This window comes from Delphinus delphis, chromosome 13 (genome assembly GCF_949987515.2).
Source record: "Delphinus delphis chromosome 13, mDelDel1.2, whole genome shotgun sequence".
Classification (NCBI taxonomy): Eukaryota; Metazoa; Chordata; class Mammalia; order Artiodactyla; family Delphinidae; genus Delphinus; species Delphinus delphis.
This window is the reverse complement of record NC_082695.1, coordinates 69,685,763-69,694,202: the sequence shown is the minus strand read 5'-3', so window position 1 is coordinate 69,694,202 and position 8,440 is coordinate 69,685,763.

The following is an 8,440-nucleotide window of genomic DNA, read 5'->3' as shown; positions in this document are numbered from 1 at the left end:
ATAGGAGAGATGAAACAGGAAGGTGAAGTGTCTCTTTGTTCAATCTCAGTTACAAATATGCATGATGAGAGACTCAATTTTTTCAAATTTTTTCCATTCTGCTCATATCCACAAATGACTGTAAAAATTCCTCAAGTACTGATGTTGGTGAGCAAGTAAGTTTGCAAATATAGAGACCAGGAATAATGAGGACTTACTGAGTCCCTATGCCTGATGAATCCCTCAAACTAAATGCTGTGAGAGTCAGAGGAGAGCAGACACACTGGGAGTGGGGTAGCCAAGGAAAACACCAGAGGGGTGGGGAGAGGACTAGAGAGGGGTTCTAAAGAACTGATAGGATCTCAGAGGACAAAACAGGATATTCAAGTTGATTCTTCCATTTTTCCTCATTCTCTAATACAGTAAGATGATGTTCTCTTTCTCCTCAAAATCTTTGTTTTAAGGGTCTTGCTACCTTCATACAAAGAAGTAAGAGTAACTATGGCAGGGCCAGTGGAGGATGAAGTTTAGAACACCTTTCCTCTCTTTTATATTATACAATTAACAGAGCAATATATATTCCCCTTAACTTCAAACACAGCGGAGGACCATAGAATAATCTTCAAGGTAACAACAGACATGTTTAGCTGGTAAGCTGAACTTCTGGGATGGAGTGGTGGAGTGCAGCCTCATGGTTATTGTCTGAGAGTAAAACAACAAAAGGGTGAGTATTTGGTACTTCAGAAAGCTCCTGGATAGTTTGGGATGGATCATAAGCTGCAATAGAGGGGCCCTACAAACCTCATTCATGAGTTAAAAATCAGAGTCATGCACACAATCATTTTCCAAAAATTAACTTAGATCATATTAACTACTAGAAGGCCCCCATAAGTTATCAATATCAAACTTATAATTGAATCATTTGACCAAAAGCCTATTCTCTTATGAAGACCCCTGTCATTGGGGTACTACTAAAGAACTATCACCAGCTCATCACACTGGATACTAAAACCCTAGCAGTACTGAGTGAAATCATGATAATTCCAGGGTCGGCTACCCAGATTGATGACTGCTCAGACTCTTCCACAGTCCTCCTCCCCCACCAAGACAAAGAGAGGGAAGAGAAGAGACTGTAATGTTAGCATCAGTCACATGTATTACTTAAAAGCTGCTTTTATAAGAATTTAATGGGACTAAAATTAGAAACTGAAAGTAGGAGTTAGAAGCCATCAACCAATGTTGATTTACCTAACTACTTCCTTCCCTGCCATCTCCTTCCCTCCTCTTTTCCTCTCTAATCTTTATACTAAATAAATAAACAGCAACACTTCACTAGAAGATGTAGAAAACCCATCCTTGTAAAATTTCTCTACCACCCTGATTATTCAGGGTTAAGCTACCTAAAATGTGTATCTCTAAAATAATCACTTAGCTTAAATGTTCTATATGCTTGAATAGAGTTTTAACATAATTCTGGAGTACCTATTAAGAAGATATCAATATTTCAAATTAATTTATGATATAATACACATTTCAGAACATAAATGTATCTGGAGGAATAAATGAATTAGAAGAGCATTAAAGTTTCAAAAATTTTTTTAATAGTTAATAAAAGTATTATGAAGCCACAATTTAGAAAATATTTTAAGTGTGTTACTTGCTCCCAAACACAGAGATATATTTAATAGAAAAGAATGAAGTCCAGGAATAGACCTAAGTGTACATAATTTAGTATGTGACAAACAGGTAATCACAAATGGTTTTATTTCAATAGATAACTGCTTGGAAAAATAAATGAAATTCTTACCATATATCATATGCTAAAATAGATCAGCTCAGTTGCAAAACTAAATACAAAGAAGGAAATTACTGGAAGAAATTTTAGGCCTACGCAAGAGAGACGGCACCCATTTGTACCCACATGGCTGACCATATAACTCAGAAAATCCTTCCCACTGCAAAACATCGAAAATGATATATATAACATGGGAGTGGTGAAGGAAGGAGTCTCAAGACCAGTGTTAAAAACACGCACTAAAGTCACAGCTTCAGTGAAGACATCATCTTGGGTTTTAATGGCCTCAGAGGGATCAAAGTGAAGGCCCAAGGTGGGATATAGGACTGAGGTTCCTCTAAAATGGGGGGGAGACTGGTCAGTGTGATTAGGTCATCTGTGTTTGCTAATTGGCGGTAAGTGAAGTTAGGCTCCAGCCCTCCCACAGAGACTGGTAGGCAGTAGGCACTGTCTTCCTTGATGGTTACATTTAAAGGTATGGATGTATGGATCCCAGGTCCTTGCGAAAGACAGTCCTGGGTTGTGCAGCTGGCAAGAGGCTGGGAGAACATCTCAAAGGGACAGAGAAAATATTTAAAATTGAAAGTTCTCTAAAGAAAATCTCTAAAAAAGGGGAGGTCAGGGACCAATAGGCAGGAAGTTTGTCTAAAATTTAGTCAGCTGAGGGGAATACTGAGGCCATCTTGGTCAGGTATGATAGTATGTGTTTAACAACTGGCTCTCGGAAGAGGGGGCCTGATTTGTAGCGTCTGACAATTTAAAGAGTGTAAATATTCCCACCATGGTCAGTTTCAATTTGCCAGTGTGATGTTGCTGAGTGCAGAGCTGGGAAGACATGCCGACGGGTCTCGTGAGCTAGCAGGAGATGGCTCCAGCTCTCCACTGGCCATAGGCGTGTACTGACTCTATCTAGCTTTGCATATGGCCTGGGAAAGATGTCCATGATATATTAAGTAAAAACTAAAAGAATGTTATTCTGCTTAAAATCTAGAATATTATTCCATTTTTAATGCGTATATGTTTGAAAATTTACAAAAGCGTTTATATAAGCATGGAGAAAGGTGTAGAATACACAACAGATGGTTAACAGTTTACCCAATAGGGTGGAAGTGTGGAAGATGGTCCTTAATTTTTTTTTTTTTTAAGAAATCCCACTCTGCATTACTTCCCGAATTATAATGAGTATATAGTGTTTTTTAATACAAGTTACTTATGTGGTAATGTACATGAGTAACCGGAATTTGAATTCTTCCTTCCCATCCTCTTCCCCTTGTTCTCCGAGCCTAAGGGGACATCATCTCTTTGATATTAGACCTCTGTTCATTTTGGCTTTTGAAAGATGACTAAGCAAAACAAAACAAAACACAAAAAAATGAAGAACAAGCAAAAACTAATTCCCTTGAAGACTTTGGCTTAACAAAATTCGTGAACCTACATTTTGTATTTCTCAGATAGAATAAGCAAAAAAATCACTGGTTAGTTATTATTTCAGAATCTTAACATGGCTCTCAGCTCAGGATATTGCTTCACATGACAACTAATGGTAGCCCTAGCCTTCCAGGTGCTCAGGCCAAAAACCCTGGTATCATCGACTCCTCAATTTCAATCACACCCCATATGTGATCCACTAGCAAATATTGTTGGTTCTTCCTTCCAAACATATCTAAAATGCAATCTCACTTCTCACAGCCGTACACTACCAACATGGTTCAAGACACCATCATTTCTCACTGGCTGTCCTGCTTTCAATCTTAGCTTCCCTCAGTCTGTTCTCAATATAGCAGCCAGAGAGACTTTATTAATATGGAAGTCATATCATATCACTCCTCTGCTCAAAGGCCCTGATCGTTTCCCCATCTCCCTCAAAGAGGAACTCAAAGTCACTACAATGGTTTACAAGGCTCTGTGGGATCTGGCCCACCCCCTACCATAAATTCTCTGACATCAGCTCCTATATCTGTCCCAGACAGTCAAGGCACTCCATCCACATTGGCCTCCTAGATGCTCAGAGACCACTGCCAATCACATTTCCATCTTAGGAATGTCGCACTCACTATTCCATCTACCTTGTTATCCTTTTCCACCAGATATAATTACCACTTTCTCACTTCCTTCAGATCTTTATTCAAAGGTCAGTTTCTCAGAGAGGACTTCTCTAATCTCCTGATTTAAAATTGAGCACACAAACACATACTAGCCCCCTCATCTGTTTATCTCCTTTATTTTTCTCTAAAGCAATTACCACCATCCAAAATACTATATATTTTACTTAGTTACTTCTATCAGAAAATTATCCAAAACTTTTAAATAGGTAAAATTTGTTAGCAGAGGCTAACTTGTAGATTTTTGACTGGTAAAGATGCAAGTAACTTCTGGTCTGGTGGGACAGATGAAACCAGAGTTCATGGTTTATGTCCCCATTGGTCATTAACCAGTTTTGTATCTAATCCAGCAAACTTGTCCTAACATTGACTATAAATACCTAACTTCTCAAATGATCTTTAAAGTTGTTTTAATATCTTACTCGTTCCCTTATTAATGAGGTGAATATAATCTTTGACACGTGTCCACTTTATAGTTGCAAGAAAGTCATTACAAGATCCTCTTGAAAATTATACTTTAACACTTTGTTTATTGCCTGTCTCCTCACCTTAGACTATAAGCTGAATGAGGGAAGGAATTTTTGTCTGTATTACCAGTGCCCACCACCATTCCTGGCACATTGTGTGCACAAAACCCTGTAAATTGAGAATTTCACTTGCAGGAATTCTAAATAATCTTGAATATCTCTCTTCCTTCTATTGACTTTTAAACATGATACCATAAATCTCTGCTCTTCTTCTACTTCTATTGCTTTTACCCAGTAAAGGAGTGGGAGAATAAAAAGTGTTTGTTTCTGTCATGAGACTCCCTTCTTGGTGCAGATCTGTGGTCAGATGAGGTACTTCAGTGGAATGTCTAGTGGGAGAGAAAATTAGTCCAGGAAAAGTACTAACGAATTGTATTCGTTGCATATATGAGCAGAGACAGATGACGTCAGACTAAACTGAAAGCCACTGACTGGCAAAGAGAAATCATTTTATGGTTTCCAACTCTTTGTTAATGGAAGGAATTTTTACAGGAACTCTGGCTGAGTCATTTCCAACCAAAGTTTTTCTCCTCTTCAACTAGGAAAAAAAAGAGTGAAGAAAACCATCAAGAACAAGAGGAAAGAACATTTTGGGGGTCTTATTTTTCAGGTAATTAACCTAGATCTCTGCTTTGGCAGCTTAGTTCATGCCTGCTAGAAGGAAGGACAGGAAAGGATGGATGTGGAGAGAGGAGAACTATTCCAAAATCCATCCAGACAAGAACTTGAGCTTTTTTTAAAAAAAAAAATTTTTATTTATTTGTTTGTTTGTTTGTTTAGGCTGTGCCAGGTCTTAGTTGCGGCACAGGGGATCTTTAGTTGCGGCATGTGGGATCTAGTTCCCTGACCAGGGATCAAACCCAGGCCCAACGAATGCGGAGTCTTAGCCATTGGACCACCAGGGAAGTCCCAGAACTTGAGCTTTTAAAATGCACTAGGGGGCTTCCCTGGTGGCACAGTGGTTAAGAATCTGCCTGCCAATGCAGGGCACATGGGTTTGAGCCCTGGGCCGGGAAGATCCCACATGCTGCGGAGCTGCTGAGCTGATGCGCCACAACTACTGAGTCTGCACTCCAGAGCCCACGAGCCACAACTACTGAGCCTGTGTGCCACAACTACTGAAGCCTGTGTGCCTAGAGCCTGTGCTTCGCAACAAGAGAAGCCACCACAATAAGAAGGCCGCGCACTGCGGTGAACAGTAGCCCCTGTTCACCACAACTGGAGAAAGCCCGCACGCAGCAATGAAGACCCAATGCAGCCAAAAATATAAATAAATAAATAAATAAATAAACTTAAAATGCACTAGGAAGGGTCTTGGGGAGTACTATCCAATAGAAATATAATGTAAGCCACAAATGTGAGGCACGTGTGTAATTTAAAATTTTCCAGAAGGCACAATAGAAATAAAAGTGAAATTAATTTTAATAAGAGATTTTACCTAACTCAATATATACAAAAACATTATTCCAACATGTAGACAATATAAAAAATTAATAATGAAATATTTTTCACTCTTCTTTTTCATACTAAATCTTCAAAACCTGTATTTTACACTTACTGCATATCAAGTGTCCAACAGCCACACATGGCTACCATATTGGACTGTGGAGATCTAGAAGGAAGCTATTCCCTTCATGCAGCCCTAGACTAGTCATTTACATTTCTCCTTTTGTAATCCAGTGATATAGCCAAGGATGTTATTATCTTTATAGGGCTAGGTGAAGAGACAGAACTAAAATTTATCAAAAGGCCACAAGAGTTAACAAGAAGCACTACCTTTTATTTTTTCTTTTAGATTGCTACAAAGAATAAGGCCTTAGGCCAAACTTTTAATCAAAAATATAGCCCCCAAGCAGTTTCCTCCAAGAGCTTTCTGTTCATTTCATTCTTTTTTTTTAAACATTTTATTTTATTTTTATTTTATTTGCAAGAAACATATTTTATTTTATTTTTATTTGCAAGAAACACATTTTTAATGTTTGGATTTTTCACAGTTTATACTTTTTGTTCTTTATATATATATATTTTTTGGCCACATGGCATGCAAGATATTAGTTCCTCTACCAGGGATCGAACCCACACCCCCTGCAGTGGAAGCACGGAGTCTTTCTCTTTCCTTTTTTAACATCTTTATTGGAGTATAATTGCTTTACAATGGTGTGTTAGTTTCTGCTTTATAACAAAGTGAATCAGCTATACATATACATATATCCCCATATCACCTCCCTCTTGCATCTCCCTTCCACCCTCCCTATCCCACCCTTCTAGGTGGTCACAAAGCACCGAGCTGATCTCCCTGTGCTATGTGGCTGTTTCCCACTAGCTATCTATTTTACATTTGGTAGTGTATATATGTCAATGCCACTCTCTCAGTTCATCTCAACTTACACTTCCCCCTCCCCGTGTCCTCAAGTCCATTCTCTACATCTGCATCTTTATTCCTGACCTGCCCCTAGGTTCTTCAGAACCTTTTTTTTTTTTTTTGATTCCATATATATGTGTTAGGATACGGTATTTGTTTTTCTTTTTCTGACTTAGTTCACTCTGTATGACAGACTCTGGGTCCATCCACCTCACTACAAATAACTCAGTTTCGTTTCTTTTTATGGCTGAATAATATTCCATTGTATATATGTGCCACATCTTCTTTATCCATTCATCTGTTGATGGACACTTAGGTTGCTTCCATGTCTCAACTATTGTAAATAGTGCTGCAATGAACATTGTGGTACATGACTCTCTTTGACTTATGGTTTTCTCAGGATATATGCCCAGTAGTGGGATTGCCAGGTCATATGGTAGTTCTATTTTTAGTTTTTTAAGGAACCTCCATACTGTTCTCCATAGTAGCGGTATCAATTTACATTCCCACCAACAGTGCAAGAGGGTTCCCTTTTCTCCACACCCTCTCCAGCATTCGTTGTTTGTAGATTTTTTGATGATGGCCATTCTGACTGGTGTGAGGTGATACCTCATTGTAGTTTTGATTTGCATTTCTCTAATGATTAGTGATGTTGAGCATCCTTTCATGTTGGCAATCTGTATATCTTCCATGGAGAAATGTCTATTTAGGTCTTCTGCCCATTTTTGGATTGGGTTGTTTGTTTTTTTGATATTGAGCCGCATGAGCTGCTTGTAAATTCTGGAGATTAATCCTTTGTCGGTTGCTTCATTTGCAAATATTTTCTCCCATTCTGAGGGCTGTCTTTTCATCTTGTACAAAGTTACAGTAATCAAGACAGTATGGTACTGGCACAAAAACAGAAATATAGATATCAATGGAACAGGATAGAAAGCCCAGAGATAAACCCATGCACATATGGTCACCTTATTTTTGATAAAAGAGGCAAGGATATACAATGGAGAAAAGACAGTCTCTTCAATAAGTGGTGCTGGGAAAACTGGACAGCTACATGTAAAAGAAGGAAATTAGAACACTCCCTAACACCATACACAAAAATAAACTCAAAATGGATTAAAGACCTAAATGTAACGCCAGACACTATAAAAGTCTTTAGAGAAAAACATAAGCAGAACACTCTATGACAAAAATCACAGCAAGATCCTTTTTGACCCACCTCCTAGAGAAATGGAAATAAAAATTAACAAATGGGACCTAATGAAACTTAAAAGCTTCTGCACAGCAAAGGAATTCATTTCATTCTTGAAGGCAATTTTTTTCTAATGATTTAGAAGCATATGAAGGGTTAGATCTTAATATCATGTATTATACTTTGCATCTTTATGCTTCTTTATTTGGCTTCTTGTAGTCTCTATATGGACTTCCCTGGTGGCGCAGTGGTTAAGAATCCACCTGCCAGTGCAGGGGACACAGGTTCGATCCCTGGTCCGGGAAGATCCCACATGCTGTGGAGCAACTAAGCCTGTGAGCCACAACTACTGAAGCCCCCGCGCCCTAGAGCTCATGAGCCGCAACTACTGAGCCCGCGTGCTGCAACTACTGAGGCTCGTGTGCCTAGAGCCTGTGCTCCGCAACAAGAGAAGCCACCGCAATGAGAAGCCCGCGCACCGCAACC